Below are 8,680 nucleotides of genomic sequence, written 5' to 3'. Positions count from 1 at the left end.
GTTTTCTTGCTAATAATTATTAAATTTCATCGTTTTCTTGCTAATCACCATTAAGTTTCATCATTTGTACAACTTTTTTGTTTATATAAATTGTCACACCCCAAATTTCTAGAAAATTAAAAATAGGGAATTATCCACACCCTATTCCATCTTCTGAAAATCCAGAATGAAACAAAACCCTAATAACCCATTAACAACCACGATATTAAAATATGAGATCAAATTAAAACCAAACGAACAACTCTTAATGTACAAATTCAAGAATTTACTAAACCACTCTATTACATCTGTTTCAAATCAAGACTTTATACTTCATAAAACTTATACCAGTAAGACTCCAAGAACGAATCCCAATCAAGCGTCTTCATCCGCTGCATTCCACCATCTATGTTCCCAAGAACACACCCACGTTGCAAAACAAAGCAAACATGGGTCAGCAAATTGAATTTGCTAGTATGAGTAGACTAACAACAAAATATATATAATAATCTTTCAAATTAATAAATTAACATTACCAACCATTTCAACTTGGAAGACAATATAATTCCATTTTCTAAAACGGCGTGTAGTTTCTTCCCAAGTAAGATTTCAATCCCAATATACATTTCCAAGATTACTCACAACAGAAATACCACTTATTACATACACATATAATAACTTAATTAAACATGAGTTTAGTATACCTTACCTTTAAGCCAACACGTCGTCTTAGGGTAGGATATTTACGTCCCTGTAGAAAAGATTAATAGATCCTACCCTCCTGCAAAACAGATCGAGTTAGACATCACAATAAAATGATTTATCTCAGCCAATCAAATTTCCATTCATAACCAAACCTCATTTAAGACATTTAAGTCTAATTGATATAACCTGGTTCGTCCCGCATATTCGGGGAATGTTACTTATCATACCACCTATATCAAGGATAGTCATTCACATGACATCATTACGTCATAAAGTTTCCAAGTACATAACTATATATCTCCGACTATTACAAGTTATTAATACTTTCATAATAACATATCATTTTAGAGTCATTCCACAATCACAGAAAAGATCATAAGCATTCAATAATATTATTCCCAGTCACACTACACATCCATAACCTCACACAAACCACCTCTATATTTCTTTGTAAGAAAGCATATACATCATAATACATAAATATTCATAGGCAATAACTCACTCATATGTAAAATCAATATTTCACTTTGCTTATTAATTATCTTGTTGACTCATTTATAAACAGACTCAACCCAACCTTTAGTTCCTACTCCACGATTTGCACTCCACACATTTGTCAAATCACACATACATGTGTGCCTCTCTCCCACCGAGTATCATTATATCACAGCCATCTCTGGACTTTCCATACACATAATCACAGCCTCTTTGGCCATAAAATCTCAGGTCATTCATGGCACATTCAATGAATACCTTGGGTCATTCCCGCCACATTCAAGGAATACCCATCATAACACTAACGGGCCATTCATGGCACATTCAATGAATGCCCTTAGTCATTCCCGCCACATTCAAGGAATACCCAAACCTACATTCCCGTACATTCAAGGAATACGACCAACCCGCAAGGCGAATACCTTAGTTCCTCTCTAGGGCAGTCCAAACTATTGGGTCATTCATGGTACATTCAATGAATACCTGGGTCATTCATGACATATTCAATGAATACCCATCTATCACATGACATCACAAGTCATAATATCTCATTACCAAATCCTGAGGCGTGGAGAGTTCTAAAGATGTGGGCGACACATTAAAACATTATTATCATTTATAATTATACTAGCATTACTCATGTCAAAACAGACCATACATGCAGAGAGTCATTTTCGCACGTCAAGGCAAATCAAGCACTTAAATATCATTGAATGTAAACAGATTTATAATCAAACAAATACAATTTACATAACCACACTCATATACACAATATCATAAACAAATAGTTCATTAGCCCAAATTCAAGTCCACACACACTAATGTCCAAAACAGATCCACATATACTAAAGTCTATATTCATATACAACTTCTATCTCACACATATATATTTATGTAGTCTCAAAACAACAGTAATTTCTAACACAATCACATAGTTATCACACAAACTAATATATATATTATAGATATAGTGTAGTGTAGTGTAGTGGCTGCACTTTTGCTCAAAGCTGCCTATGTATCCAAATCTTTCAAAATTGGAATCAAGCATTCGTAGTTCTTACCAGCCACATAGTCAATGCTATAGTTTTTCCTACATTCATCCAAATGACATGTAACTTAAATATTTAGAAACTAGGGTATGTAGACATATTTTTTTATGTAGAACTCGAAGGCCCAACCTCAGCCCATCTAGAAGAAAACTTAGGTTGAAAACGGTAAAAATCCTAATTTTTCATCAAACTAGATTTCTGACGGACTATCTTCCGAATAACACAACTCTTTCCACAGGCGTCTAAATGCATCGAGGCTTTTTGCGTTGAAAATCTCATACACAGAACTTACTTTCTTATGTTTTACAAAAAAAACCCAATTTCATTCTAAATGTGCCAAAACTAGGCTCGAACACAGTGCGAAGAAACTAATTTCTGACGCACTGCTTTCTGCCAGTCAAACGTCCAAACACCAAAATAAATTCCACGGGCCTCAGAATGTGATGAGGCCAATTGGAATAGAAAGCAGACTTCCAAATCTTACTCTTTTATGTTTTATAAGAATTCTAAATCTCACCCTAACTATTTTAAAACTGGACTTGACCACAATGCGAAGAAACTGATTTTTGACGCACTGTTTTCTGTCAACCAAACTTCCAGATATTATATCTATCTCCACATACCTCGGAATACGTCGAGGCCAATTGGGTTGGAAAGAAGACTCAGAAAACTTATTTTTTCATGTTTTGATGAGAGTTTGAATCTGACTCTAACTATGTGAAAACTCGATTTCAAACCAGGTATAGACCGGATTTCTGAAATCAGAAAATTTTGACGTGCCAACTTCCGAAGACCGTAACCATATCGACAAACCTTGGAATGCAACGAGGGTGATTGGGTTGGAAAGTAGACTTCCAGACCTTACTGTTTCATGTTTTAAAATAAAACTAGTTCAAACTCTAACTAAACCAAAATTGAGCTCAAAATCAGACTAGCGCTTAACCTTTCTTAAAATTTCAGCAAATCTATTCTTACCTTCAATAATGTTTTCACATCAGCTATAGCTATACCGAACTTTTATATACTCATAAGAATCAAAGATTCAAATATATATTAAGGGTTTCCAAATAATCAATGCCCTACAGACCACCAACGACAATACAAGCAAACCCATATATACCAGAGTGTAGAGAGAATCCATGTCAGACCATAAGTAAAACTATACTCATATGTAATCAATTCCTTGGATCTATACGGACACACTTTTTCTTGGATTTTATAACTATTTTGTTCTTTTGTAGAATCTATATTATGACAGTCCATTTATGTCAGAGAGCATTTAAACTATAGCCAAAAATAGTAACTCCACGAAGAAGAAATTGAATTGCTTAATAAAACTTTCAAGTCTGTAAACACATAACTTAAATAAACAATTATTGTCAATCAACTGTATATATAAAGTTAGTCTACTCCCTCGTGATACGTTCTTGTTGCCAGCAAATCCCTCAGCAAGAAACCTCCATTTCTTCTTTGAGTAAAACTTTCTCTCTCCACTCTAACACTCTCCCCAGTCAGCACTCCTTCCCTTTTTTCTCTTGTATGTTTCTCTCTGTTTTTCTTTTGTATTTCAAAAGTCCAGAAAAACCCAACAAAAAGAGAGTTCGGTTGTAACCAAACCCCTCTAACTCTCCCACGTTTTTATCTTATCTTATTTTATCTTTATCCTTTTCTTTTCTTTTTAATATTATTATATTTTTTTAAATCCTAATAAATAGGAAAAACAAAGAAAATAAACGAGGTGTTATATAAATCATCCTCAAACTATATGAGATTAACTAAAAAAACAATGTCTCCTCTCACATATTTCTTCATTTCTTTAGTTGCTTTCATGGATATCCCCAAATGGCCTCACTGGTCGAATTGCCCTACCAGTGAATATTTAGACGAAGACGAAGAAGAAGAAGAAGAAGAAGATTATGATGAATGGCTTCGAGACCCATACTATTATGAAAAGGGTAATGATGAAGCAAATGAAGATGAAGATGAAGATGATGATGATGAAGATGATGAGGATGAAGGATGAAGATGAAGATGATGAGGATGAAGATTGATGCTCTGTTTTAATGTTCTATTTTAGTTTCCTAATATTAATATTCTATTTACTTTTAAAAAGTTTGAATAATAAAACAATGTTAATGTCTGTTAATGTTCCTAATGTTATGTTAATGTTAATGCTCTGTTTTAATGTTCTATTTTATTTTCCTAATATATGCTAATGTTAATATTTTGTTCTATTTTATTTTCCTAATGTTATGTTATATTTTATTTTCCTAATATGGTGAGAGATTAAGGAATTGAAGGAGTGATGAATTGAGAAGAGATTCGTACGTTATAGCGTCTGGAGTGTACATACGGCAGAGTTTATGCCGTTTGTTGCAATTTAACGTACAGACAACAGAAACTCCGCCGTCTGTCTCCCGAACTTAACAGCTGTTAAAAAGTGTGATTGGAATGATTTTTTTGTTTTGGGCTGCTAAATATGGCTGGGCCTGCTAAAAAGCCTATGTGGCACCTTTTAGCAGCCCTCCATTGGACTTGCTCTAAAGAGGGGTTGTTACCAAAATATAGCAGCTGGTAAGTTAGATGGGCTTTTTTGTGTGGGCTTTACTAATAAGACAAATATATTTTGCTTTTAACTTGATGGGGTTTGCTAAAAAGGTCCTAGGCTTTCAAGGTCGGGCCTTTTTCTAAAAAAGAGGGTCGAACTGTAAGGTACGACGTTTGGTTGAATGTCCAAATGTACTTCCACACCCTTAGGCTTTACAAAAAATCAAGTAATTGAGCTGAGAGTCCAATTTTCTTTTTTCTTTTTTTCTTGTCTAAGGTCCACCCTGAATTTTAATTATGGATTTAAGGCAAAAACACGGGTTGATGTCAACAATGTAAATTTATATTTACACAAGACAACTATGTAAATATAATTTTACAGACTTCTTCAATTGCGAAAAATATTGTGTAAATTTAAGTTTCCACATGTAAATGTACATACAAATGTGCATATATAAAATAATGTGTAAATTTATATGAAAATTTAAATGTACATAGGTAAAGAAAAATGTATTTACATGTGATGACGTCAGACTGAAATTATTAATGAAGATTGCTAACGTCAACCTAGTTTTGTCTTTGAGCCGAAATTCAATTCAGTCTTAGACTTATTGCGAAACTATTATTGGACTTTATCCTTGGGCTATAATCCTTGTAACAAAATATAATCCATTTCAAAATAAATAGACCAAAATTCTTGTTGCTGTCTTTTTCTTAATCTATCATTATTATCTTTACTATTTGTAAAATTGCATGCCCATCTACAATTATAGAATAGAATAGTGATTTATTATTTGAGTTAATGACATTTTAGTACCCTGTACTTTCCAAAATTTTACTAAATGGTACCTCTATTTTTTTTTTTTTTTTTGGCTTATTAGTACCCCAAACTTTCGATTTGTATAAATTGAGTACCTTTTGCTATTTGGGGTTTTCTGCCGTCTAATTTGTCTAACGACAATGGTACATGATGTACCTATTTTTATTTTTTTATTCCAGATTGCTGATCGTAGCCAACTAAACTTAACCCCATTCAACTAAACTTAACCCCATTTATCATCTCATTACGAGCTTTCTTCCTCAATGCAACTAATATTTCATTAATAAACCAAGCAGAGCAGGAATCCTAAATGCAAAATACTGACATAATCCACTTTCATTAATTCCAAAATAATTTCTTAATGTAACCTACTGACATAATTTCAAAATATTCTAAAGAGTACTTTCACTACAATATTCCAACTCCAATTTCTTAAATATAATCCCTAACCACAAAACAAAATAGAGTACACAACAAAATACCACAAAATTACAAAGCATTCATGTACTACATGATCCTATCTCTGACTTGCATTGCAGGTTCGCCTGACTTCGACCTTCTGCTTATCTTCATTGGAGTTAGCTTCTTTTGAAATGATTTCTTACTTTTTTTTACTAACTTGAGTTGTTGGTGTTGTCCCTTGTGTCTGAGGAGATGGTACTTTGACAGTTTCAGGGGCAACCATTGAAGGCATGTTAGGAACTGGTGCTTCCATAGATGTAGGATTGCTTGTTGATGCTAGATCAAACAAAGCAGCAATCCACCTTCCCCTCTTCTGATCAGGAAGCTAAGTGAAACACCCACAAAACAACATCAAGACAAACACATGCTCAAATAATAAAACCGTCCAATGTAAACTTACACACCATTACCTTTGTGTATATGGCACCGTCTGGCCATACTAATTCAATACACCTTTTGGTACTTTTCGGTACTTTGGCTTTGTCACCTGTGAACACTTACAATATAGAAAAATTTACAACATTTTAAATTGTAATAATACGTAAAACACTTTAAAATTTGCAACACTTATATAATGATGACTTACATGAGGTTTTAGAGGCAACTCATCTTGGGCTTTTTGCATGCCTTTCCTCTGTGAAGCAGTCTCAGGTTGCCTTTAATTTGATCCTTTTTGACATAGATGATGTCACTCATTTGGACCTGAATGGAAGTTACACTCACTTGCTCATCCGTGGAAGTGTCACTCATGTGTGTTTCTTGTATTGTAAAATGAATTAGTTCTAAGTGACAATCAAAAACAAAAAATTAGTTTTATTTGAAAAGAAAAAATAACTCGATCGATAAAATACTTACAGGTGCATGTAGTATCTCTTTACAACATTTCCTGTTATGACCAACTTTCTTGCATCTTTGACAAATAAGTCATCATTCTACCATTTCTACTAACACTTACTTTTTCCTTTTTACTTGGTGATTCTTGAAAACCCTTCCTCCTTAGTTTCTTTGGCCTGCCTAGCCTGACATTCTTCTCTTCTTAGGTGGCAAAAACTTTTCAAACTTTGTTTTGATCCAAAGATTCTCACACCATTCATGGGTTTTAGAAAATGTGAATATGTTTTCTTATTGCTCTCAACAGTATAACAGGATGCAACACACTTCTCAGGTGCATCATTCACTTTAAAAATTGCTGCTATGGCATGACAACATGGGATTCCAGTGAGTTTCCACATCCTACAATAACATATCTTCTGTCTCAGATTCAATGTATAACCTTTCTGTTTATATTGACACTCAAATTCTTGATTCCCAGTGTAATAATGTATGTACCCTCCAATGCCTATATTCAAACTTGTTTTCTTCTAACCTAGCTCTAGCCCGGGGACATATTGCATTGTATCCTCCCATCCTCCCATCCTCTCATCATATCTACTCTCTTAATTATTATTCTTTCCATCAGCTTCAACCTTATCCCCTCAAACATAGAGATAATTGGTTTTCCTCTAGCTAGAACAATTGTGCCATTAAACACTTCAATACACACATATATATTGTTCTCAACAGCTTCACAAGTTGAGAAAGTACTAAAGAAGGCCCTTGACCATGCAATTGGATTTTTATCCAGAAGGTATACATGTGCATCTTTGTTCACAACCTTTATTTCATCCATTACAACATCAAATTCTTGAGGTGTACTAGCTTTGCATGTATTCCAAAACAAAAGTTTGAGTTGCAAACCAGTAAACTTTTTCTTAAAGTTTGCATATATGTGCCTAACATATGCCATATGCTCAGCCAATGGTAGACACAAATGTAGAGCTTCAACAAGTCCTTTCTGCTGATATGAGATGATTGTCCACCCTTGCCCATCTATAATGTCCAAATCAGTGAACAAAATATTTAGAAACCAACACCAAGAGTCTTTGTTCTCACCCTCTACTTGTGCCCATGCAATAGGAAACATTTGGTTATTCCTATCTCATTCTACTATACTGTAGTTAGCAACTCACCCTTCACAAATCCCTTCAAAAAATAGTCATCTAGACCTATTACAGGTCTACATCCTTCCAACCAACCCCTTTTCAAACCACTAAAGCATACATAGATCCTCTAGAAGTAAGGCATCTCTAATTGGTTTGGTACATCCACTTCAAGTTGTATTGGGTTCGGTCTTTCCACTTCTATTTTTATTGTACTACCTGGGTTAGACCTTAAGATTTCATAGGCGTAGTTAGTAACTTTGGCATAATGAACCTCTAAACCCCTTTCAACATCATTCAAAGCTTTCTTTTTGGCTCTATAACATTGTGTAGGTGTTACTTCCAATGCATAAGTCTTTAAAATGACTTCTTGAAAGTCTGTAAGCTTCCAATTTGGATTAACAATTATCTTGTTGTAATACCTCCTAGCAAGCCACTTAGAGTTCCCAAATCTAACACTAAATTCTCTAAGACACTTATGATGATTTTTGTATGACTTGATCTGAAAAGTATTTTCCCCTTGCATATATATAGCTTGCATGCAACTGCATGGACAACAATTTATATCACAAAGAGCTAGCACAATTCTCTCCATATTCTTTTTATACCAAATGGGATAACCATTTGCCACATAATAGCTACTC

The 8,680-nt window shown here is 34.1% G+C and overlaps 2 long non-coding RNA genes across 2 annotated transcripts; both read right to left on the bottom strand.

The window, feature by feature from the left end:
• Positions 1-226: 226 nt before the first annotated feature.
• Positions 227-2,427, bottom strand: LOC147511255 (uncharacterized). Its single transcript, XR_015216966.1, has 2 exons — positions 1,694-2,427; positions 227-1,662 (listed from the first exon to the last, which is right to left on the bottom strand). It is a non-coding gene; the product is annotated as an uncharacterized LOC147511255 (long non-coding RNA).
• A 3,504-nt stretch (positions 2,428-5,931) lies between these two features.
• Positions 5,932-6,813, bottom strand: LOC147511254 (uncharacterized). Its single transcript, XR_015216965.1, has 3 exons — positions 6,644-6,813; positions 6,468-6,553; positions 5,932-6,382 (listed from the first exon to the last, which is right to left on the bottom strand). It is a non-coding gene; the product is annotated as an uncharacterized LOC147511254 (long non-coding RNA).
• Positions 6,814-8,680: the final 1,867 nt, after the last annotated feature.

Source organism: Coptis chinensis, chromosome 3, assembly GCF_015680905.1.
Source record: "Coptis chinensis isolate HL-2020 chromosome 3, ASM1568090v1, whole genome shotgun sequence".
NCBI lineage: Eukaryota > Viridiplantae > Streptophyta > Magnoliopsida > Ranunculales > Ranunculaceae > Coptis > Coptis chinensis.
This window is presented reverse-complemented; position numbering and strand designations above follow the sequence as displayed.